Source organism: Delphinapterus leucas, chromosome 3, assembly GCF_059928025.1.
Source record: "Delphinapterus leucas isolate spDelLeu-1000000601 "Yukka" chromosome 3, BTC_Dleu_Yukka2, whole genome shotgun sequence".
NCBI lineage: Eukaryota > Metazoa > Chordata > Mammalia > Artiodactyla > Monodontidae > Delphinapterus > Delphinapterus leucas.
Window position 1 is genome coordinate 106,491,036 of NC_143131.1, and position 8,029 is coordinate 106,499,064.

The 8,029-nt window shown below is 42.8% G+C and overlaps 1 long non-coding RNA gene across 2 annotated transcripts in view; it reads left to right on the top strand.

Annotated features, from left to right (window-relative positions):
• LOC149749634 (uncharacterized) overlaps positions 1–8,029 on the top strand; it is a 171,724-nt gene that overhangs the window by 45,287 nt on the left and 118,408 nt on the right. The window lies entirely within an intron of this gene.

An 8,029-nucleotide genomic window follows, 5' to 3' on the forward strand; every position in this document is an offset into this window, starting at 1 on the left:
CTGATTTCATCCACTGAACGAGAAGAATGACTCCACCCAAGGCCACCAGTGAAGGTTTTTAGCATTGGTTACTGGTAAATTTCTCCAAAGAGCCAAAAATTCACAAATTTTCAGAATTTGAATTTAATTAGTAAGAATTTCTTGGATTGTTCAGACCTCCTCATGATTGTTTTAGTTGAGGGTGGAAGTCCCGTGAAATGGCTGGGCATCCCTGAGAACTCACTGTAATCGATGCCCAATCACTTTGGGAGAGCTTGGCTGAGTGCTGCGAGCCCAGAGGACCAGTTTACCTCTAGGTGTAAGACTCACAGTGCTGGGCATATGAGCTAAGCTTGGGAAAATGTCTGAAGGCTGACCAGGAAAAATTGTCTCCAAAATTTAAAAAAAATCTGCCAAAGCAAAATTAATAAACATTGGGCTTCCCTGGTGGCGCAGTGGTTGAGAGTCTGCCTGCCGATGCGGGGGACACGGGTTCGTGCCCCAGTCCGGGAGGATCCCACGTGCCGTGGAGCGGCTGGGCCCGTGAGCCATGGCCGCTGAGCCTGAGCGTCCGGAGCCTGTGCTCCGCAACGGGAGAGGCCACAACAGTGAGAGGCCAACGTACCGCAAAAAAAAATAAAAATAAAAATTAATAAACATTTATTAATGGTTACAAACTGTAATACTGCATCAGCTATATTAATTGCTGGATTCAGTGTTCAAAACAATTTCGTTATATCTGAAAACAGTTTTTAGATGAGATGCTCTTCCTGAGGGAGAGTTCTTAAATATACATGATGAGTGTTGAGAAATCACAGCATATTTTAGTTACTTTAGCTAAATTATTTCAAAAGCAAAATTATAAAATCTTACATAGCAAGATTATGAAGTGTGAGATGTATATAGATTTTAACGTGGTTCACATGATGTGAAAAGTAAGAGTCTTAAGAGAATATGAAGGTCTTGGGACTTCCCTGGCGGTCCAGTGGTTAAGACTCCCCACTCCCAACGCAGGGGGCCTGGGTTCGATCCCTGGTCAGGGAACTAGATTGCATATGCTACAACTAAAGATCCCGCACACCACAATGAAGATCCCGAGTGCCGAAACTAAGATCCAGTGCAGCCAAATAAATAAATAAATTTTTTTTTTTAAAAAAGAGAGAATATGAAGGTCTTAGTGTAGCCATGGGTCTTGTGCAATTTTGTTCACTCAAAATGGGCTTGTCACAGGCACTTGATCTCCATCTTGTCCTCTAGGTCTGGACTCTAATTCCAAGCTATGCTCTTGGAACCTGGATAGGACTAGTGTAAGGATCTCTGTGTTCTGGAACATCCATTCAGAACTCACATGGGTTGAGTTGCCTCTTAGATCTCAAGGCCCTGCAAGCTTTGCTGTCAGTTCTGAGACAGAAGCCTGCTTTAGAGGAAGCCTGCTTGTAGAGCCTGGTCCGCAACTCCTGAGTTAACTCCAAGGGTACTTTAGAAAACACATTACCTGTTCTTCCAGCGATAACCTGGAGCGAGGCTGCCTTCAAGACCTCCTAAGGGCTGGACGTGTGGTGAGGAGTGAGGCATCTTCACTCCCTCCTGCCAGGCTTTGCCTCTTAGAGAGCAGGAGCAAAGAAATGGCTTTTGTTGTTAACACTTTCTCTTGAGAACACCTTAGAAAAATAATGTATGTCCTGACAGTTAATGCCTGTCATTCATGCCAACTCTATTTTACAGTAACCTGGCCCTGTGCTGCCACTGAAGAAACATGCAGTATGAACTTTGACTAGGAGGGACAGCCCCAGTAATTGCCCCAACTGGGTGATGTGATCATGATGGTGGAGGTATTTAGAAGCCTGGTAGGTTTCCTTCCCTGGTTTTTTTCTGGTCTTTATAGTGAGCTTATTTGTTTATCTCATGAACGTCTCATCCCCAGTACTGCAAACTCTGTGGGAAGTCATCTGTAGGGACCAGATATTGTGTTATGTTTAAGGTCATGAGAAAAACAGTGGCAACCTCCCAAAGAAAAGACTGGCTTCTGAGTCTGGATGTGTTGGGTCAGTGGGGTCGCTGTTGACTCCCCCAGGCCAACCATTACAGGAAACAGAATTAAAGTCTGTCTTACCAGGGGAGAATGGATCTCAGTAGCCTGATTTCTATATTCCCCTTGACATTTAAAAAACTCTGCTCTTGTGCCAGACATTCAGAGGAGAGTGAAGAAAATTTTAAAAGGAGAAAAATGTTTATTTGTTTTAAGGCTTTCTCAATAATCCACTTATGCCATTTACATTAGAGAAACTTTCCATGTAAACACCATTAATTGTGTAGCATAAGAGCCAAATAAAAATGCTAAAAAATAAAAATAATTGTAGAATAAATTAGTGTAGCTTGAGTGCACATATATTATACAGAGACTGCAGACTTAATACATTTTATTGAGGGAGGTGGATTTGTAATTTTCTGTTGTTTGAACTACTAGGATGGAACCAAAAGGAATGACATTTTACAGATGGATACCAAAGCTGTTTAAACCCATACTGGCAATGAAATTATGGTTTTTACAGGGGCCTTGACTCATGCTCCCTCTCTATATCTGCCTTGAAAAGACTATGGGAGGAGTTACAGGTTGAGTGTTCCATGGATTTCCCCAGAAGGTTTGTTGGAGCAGGACCTGACTGTCTACCCCGAAATCAGTAGACTCCAGCATCTTCTCAAGTGCAGTAACAGAAGATGGCCTGTGTCTGTGTGAAAGGCAATGAGTTGTGTGTACCCTGCCAGGCAGAGAAGGGCAGAGACTGAGGAAATCTGGTGTGGGGACCTTGTAGTAACAGTGACAGGAAAAATGTACTTTACCTTTTGTAGTATTTTAGAAGTTTTCATGTATGTTATTTATTTTGATCCTTCACAGGAATGCTGTAACATAGGTAGGGTGTGTATTTTTACCAAGCCCATTTTCCAGACAAGGAAATTGATGCTTTGGGGAGGGAGATCACAGTGAAAGCATGTCCTAATTCCAATCTGCATTTTTTCCACTACCACACTCATATTTCTTTTTAAATGTAAATGAAAAACTCGTGGTTTAGTGTATAGCAATATTTTGTGCTATGTGGCATATTTTAAGAACATTTGAGTGCATTTACATCATTTCCTCAGGGAAAGCTTTGTTTTACTTAGAGGAGCAGGAAATGGAGTTGAAATGGGAAAAGTTTTTCATTTTTATGGATTAAACCCATCTGTTATGTTCACTAAGCCTGGATCATGGAGGAGGATAGATTTCTCATAGCATAAAGAGAGGAGAGAAGAGGAAAAAGTGCTTCCTTCATTCCCTGCTTCAGATCCACGACTATCCAGGGAATCCTGTTCAGACAAAACAGGGCAGCCAGCCCATCAGTCAGAAAGAAACACGTCCCCACACTCTGTGGAAGAACAATCTTCCACAGGGTTGAAGTTAACACTCAGAAGAGTTCTGAGGGATAATTTTTTCCACTGCTTTCAGCACCTTTCAGAAATCTGCTTAAATATTTTGCTATATTATCTACTATGTCTGCACAACACAAAGTAAAGGGAAATTATCTTTCATTCATTTATTGGGAGTAATGCTTACTGAGTATGTACATTCCAGTGCTAGGCGCTAGAACTCTGGGGTTGAACCCGGTAGACTTGCCCCTTGGTGTAATGGAACTCACAGTCAAATCTATAATCAAATGATCACATCAGTAAATATTTACTGATCTTTACTGTAGAAGTCCCTTTATCCAATGAGAGGGAGACTGGTAGCTGATTAGGTGATTGGAAAATGCAGGTAGAATGGAAAATCATTAAAATGTGTATAGGGGTATATGTGTGTGTGTATGTATGTTTATGTATATATAACAATTTTAGTTTTTACTTAAAACACATAAATGAAAATTTATTTGCCAAATTTGGTAGGACCAAGGTGCTTTCTTTGAGGATCAGTCTGGTAACTGAAGGTTTACATTATCTTTCTTGCATAAAGCCCACTCAAAATGTATATCATCTATAATTTTCAGTTTTAGACACTTTAAAGTAGAGGGAGAACTTAAAGACACTTGTGAAGTAATTTGAGCTCATTTAGATTTTTATTATTTTTCCTCAGTCTTTTATATTTGTCTTGCCTACAGTTTAAGAGCAATTTTTTCTCCAACTTTTTCAAGTTTTTTCATAGCATTGAACTTAAGTTTTCCTAGAAACAGTGACTCTCTTTTTATGCTCATATTCGATCAGTTTATGTGATATTTAATTAAACTATATAATTACAGTAAACAAGTTCAACTGCCATAAACAGGTTTGGGAACAAAAACAACCCTCTCTTAGTAAGGCTAGAGCTCAGCTGGTGGGGTGGAAGTGATGAGGGTATTAGGTGGCAGAAGTCACAAGCATTTATCATACTCTGGCAATCAGTCAATACATTTTCCAGATGGAGCTGAAAACATCAGTTAATTTCCCAGAGGAGCTCAATTAAAAGAGTTTCTATTATGATTAAAAGCTAATAAACATTAGTAAGGAAAAGCAGTGGGTGCCATAAGGGTCTGTAATTGGTGGGATGTGACTCAGTCCTGGGGTGTCAGGAAAGGCCTCGCAGAGAACGTGACAGTTGAGCAAGATCAGAGGATGATTAGGCAGCTGCTCAGAGCGACTGGGGCAGGGGTCCGGAGAAAAAGACTTCCAGGCAGCAGGAGCGGCAGAGTCAATGGTGTGAGGGCGGAGGGAGTATGTGTTGAAAAGGAGGAAGTGAAAGAAGCCAGTGTTGTCAGAGCCAAGAGCAGACGCTGGGGAGCAGTCCAGGATGAGGCGCAGTGTGGCGGAGGCCAGTTCACACCAGCTTTCTAGGCTCTGAAAAGCAGGAGGATCTTCCTCTCTATTGACCACGGGAAGCTGTCAATGGTGATGAAGCAAGAGTCGGCTTATTTGATCAAGAGCAACAGCTGATTTGTGGAGTTTTGACCTCCAAATCTGATTTGGGCACTTCAGATTATTTGTTTTTACAATCTCAATACACTAGAGATAGTGGAGAAAAAAATATTTTCTTAACCTCTGGCACCAGGATATCTCTTAGGGATGGAACTATCCTTGAATAGGAAAATACATCCATCAGCTTCTGGTGGGCAAACTTGAGGATCTGAGCGTAGATGTCAAGATCATAAGAGATGCTAAATATCTCTGCTGAGAAAGTGGGAGGGAGGGAGAAAGAAGGAAGAGGCAGGTATTGTATTAGTTTCCTAGGGCTGCCATAACAAAGTGGGGGCTTAAAGTATCAGACATTTATTCTCTCACAGTTTGGGAGGCTAGAATTCTGAAATCAAGGTGTCAGCAGGGCCATGTTTCTTCTAAGAAGCTGTGGGTAGAATCTTTCCTTGCTTCTTCCTAGCTTCTGGTGGTGGCTGGCCATCCTGGGTGTGTCTTGGTTTGCAGCTGTATCACTCCACTCCCTGGCTCTGTGGTCACATGGCATTCTCGCCATGCTTCTCTGTGCCTCTTCTCCTCTTCTCATAAGGACATCAGTTATATTGGATTAGGGGCCACCCTAATGACTTTGTCTTAACTTGACTACATCTGCAAAGACCGTATTTCTAAATAAAGTCACATCCACAGATACTAGGGCTTAGGACTTGAATGTGTCTTTGGGGGGACATAATTCATCCCATAACAGGGATGAGGAGGCGGGAAGGATTAACAAAATGGTGGGAGGTTAAATGGCTAGGGTGGATACAGCCAGTAAGAAATCGATGGTGCTAGGATGGCAGAAAGGAGTAATTCAGGGTTTTCAAGTGCTTTTCTTACAGTGTAAAATGTAGCAGCCTGCATAACATCTCCCCCATTGTATCCATGTGTTGGCTCCCACCTTTCTGTTGAAGGTTCTGGTACCTGTGTTTGCTGACGCTTTGGGGGTAAAGGGGAGAGAGCACATGACAAGTGGAGTCATGGAGAAGGATTTGGGTCCCATGTTAGGGTGATGGACACCAAGGGTGTAAACACAGGAGACCTCACAGAGAACAATTCAGTAGAGGCTGGAAAGCTGAACAAAAGTACTTCTGTGACTGTAAATCCCCCCACACCTAGATACTCAGAGAACTATTGGATTTCCACAGTCTCCAGCATGGGGGTTTGGGTCAACCTTATCTCCATCTTATTGGGCTAGGACCAGGGTTTCAAATACAATTATTAAAAACCTTCCACTTCACTTTGTACTGTCAGCCTTTTTAAGGTATGTGCATGACTTTAGCTAAATTAGGAGTGTTTGTGAGTTGCTTAAAAAAAGAAAAAGATGGGACTTCCCTAGTGGTCTAGTGGTTAAGAATCTGCCTTCCAATGCAAGGGATACAGGTTTGATCCCTGGTCAGGGAGCTAAGATCCCACCTGCTGCAGGGCAACTAAACTTGCGTGCTACAGCTACTGAGCCCACGTGCTTTAGAGCCCACACGCCACAACTAGAGAGAAGCCTGCATGCCGCAACAAAGAGCCCGCCCACCACAATGAAAGATCCCACATGCCACAAGGATGATCCTGTGTGCCGCAGCTAGGACCCAAGGCAGCCAAATAAATAAATATTTTTTAGAAAAAGATTAAAAACCCTGTCTTCTAAATCTCTTGCCCTAGCATTTTCTGAATATAAAAACTCCATGTGGGGACTTCCTTGGTGGTCCAGTGGTTAAGACTCCATGCTCCCAATGCAGGGGGCCCAGGTTCGATCCCTGGTCGGGGAACTAGATCCCGCATGCTGCAGCTAAGATCCTGCATGCCGCAACTAAGACCCAGTGCAGCCAAATAAATAAATAAATATTGAAAACAAAACAAAACAGAACAAAAAACGAAATGCAGTCTCAGCCCCAGTCCTGGATGGACTGAATCAGAATCTGCATTAAAAAACAAAAAACAAAACTTCATGTGGAATCTCACTTTGATGGCAGGAGAATGTTCTCTGAAGGTTAGTTCTCATTTCTTGTCAGTCTCTCCTTCCTTCTCAGAACACCTTTCTAGTGCATTTCTCCGTTGGTGGCTGAGGCATGGAAGCTCTTACCCACCTTTCACTCAAGTTAGCGTCAGACTCTCAAAATGAGGGAAAGGATTTCCTGTAGTGAGTCCAGATGTTTGTGCTAGCATTATTGCTATTAGCCATCAAGTCTGAGCATTGTACAAAATTAAATCTGTCCTTGAGGCCTGGAAGGGAAGACGATCTTGATAACAGTTTAACATCCTCAGAGTGAAATAGCAGAAGTGGGGGAAGAACCATTATCTCCATTAACTATGATCTCACATGACAGCATTGCTGTTTATTTCTGTGCTTCATTTACGCTGGGATTTAACATAAATGTGCTTTTAAAGCACATAAAAGCCCCCTTAAAACCTAAGTAATTGGCAAATGGTTAGAATAATTAATAAAGCAGTTTTTTCTGTAAGCAGCTTGAAGAAAATGGGAAAATTTGCAGTTGGCAAAGGCATTGTTTGTGGCTAATCCATTATGCCTCTGTGCAGGTTTTCACCCCATATTGTAGGTATTTCATGAGTGCTGAGGCTGTTCAGGCAAAATGAAGCAAAAAGCAGAGCAATTATTCCAGAGCCTATGAACACAGTATGAGCTTATGGTTAGATATTTAGGCAAGAAGTCTCTAGGGTCTTCTCCTACTTTGTGAATCCTGCGTGAGTTGTTGGCTGGAGTACCTGGATAATGCCTTCTTTACCCCTGAAGGAGCTGGCTCACCCATCCTTCTCCTCACCTTGTGCCAGGGAAATCGTGTCCTCTGGCTGCCGAGGGAAGATGAACCGTCTTGGTAAACCTGATAGTCGTCCCCTTGTGCTTTCAGGAACCAGCCTGTCTCCCCCTTGAACCAAGCTAAATCTGCATGACTCCTGTCTGCTGAGGGAAGTTGTCCTCCACAGAGAAGACACCCATGTCAGGGCCAGGAGTTCTGAGCATGCTGGAGGAATGGCCTCTGAGGCTAGACCCAAGGCCTATGCCGTGTGCTGGGCTCTCTCGTTCTGGACAGGGTTCTTTTCTATAATTCTTGTGTGAGGTTCTATTTCCACAGTTCCTGCTCCGCCC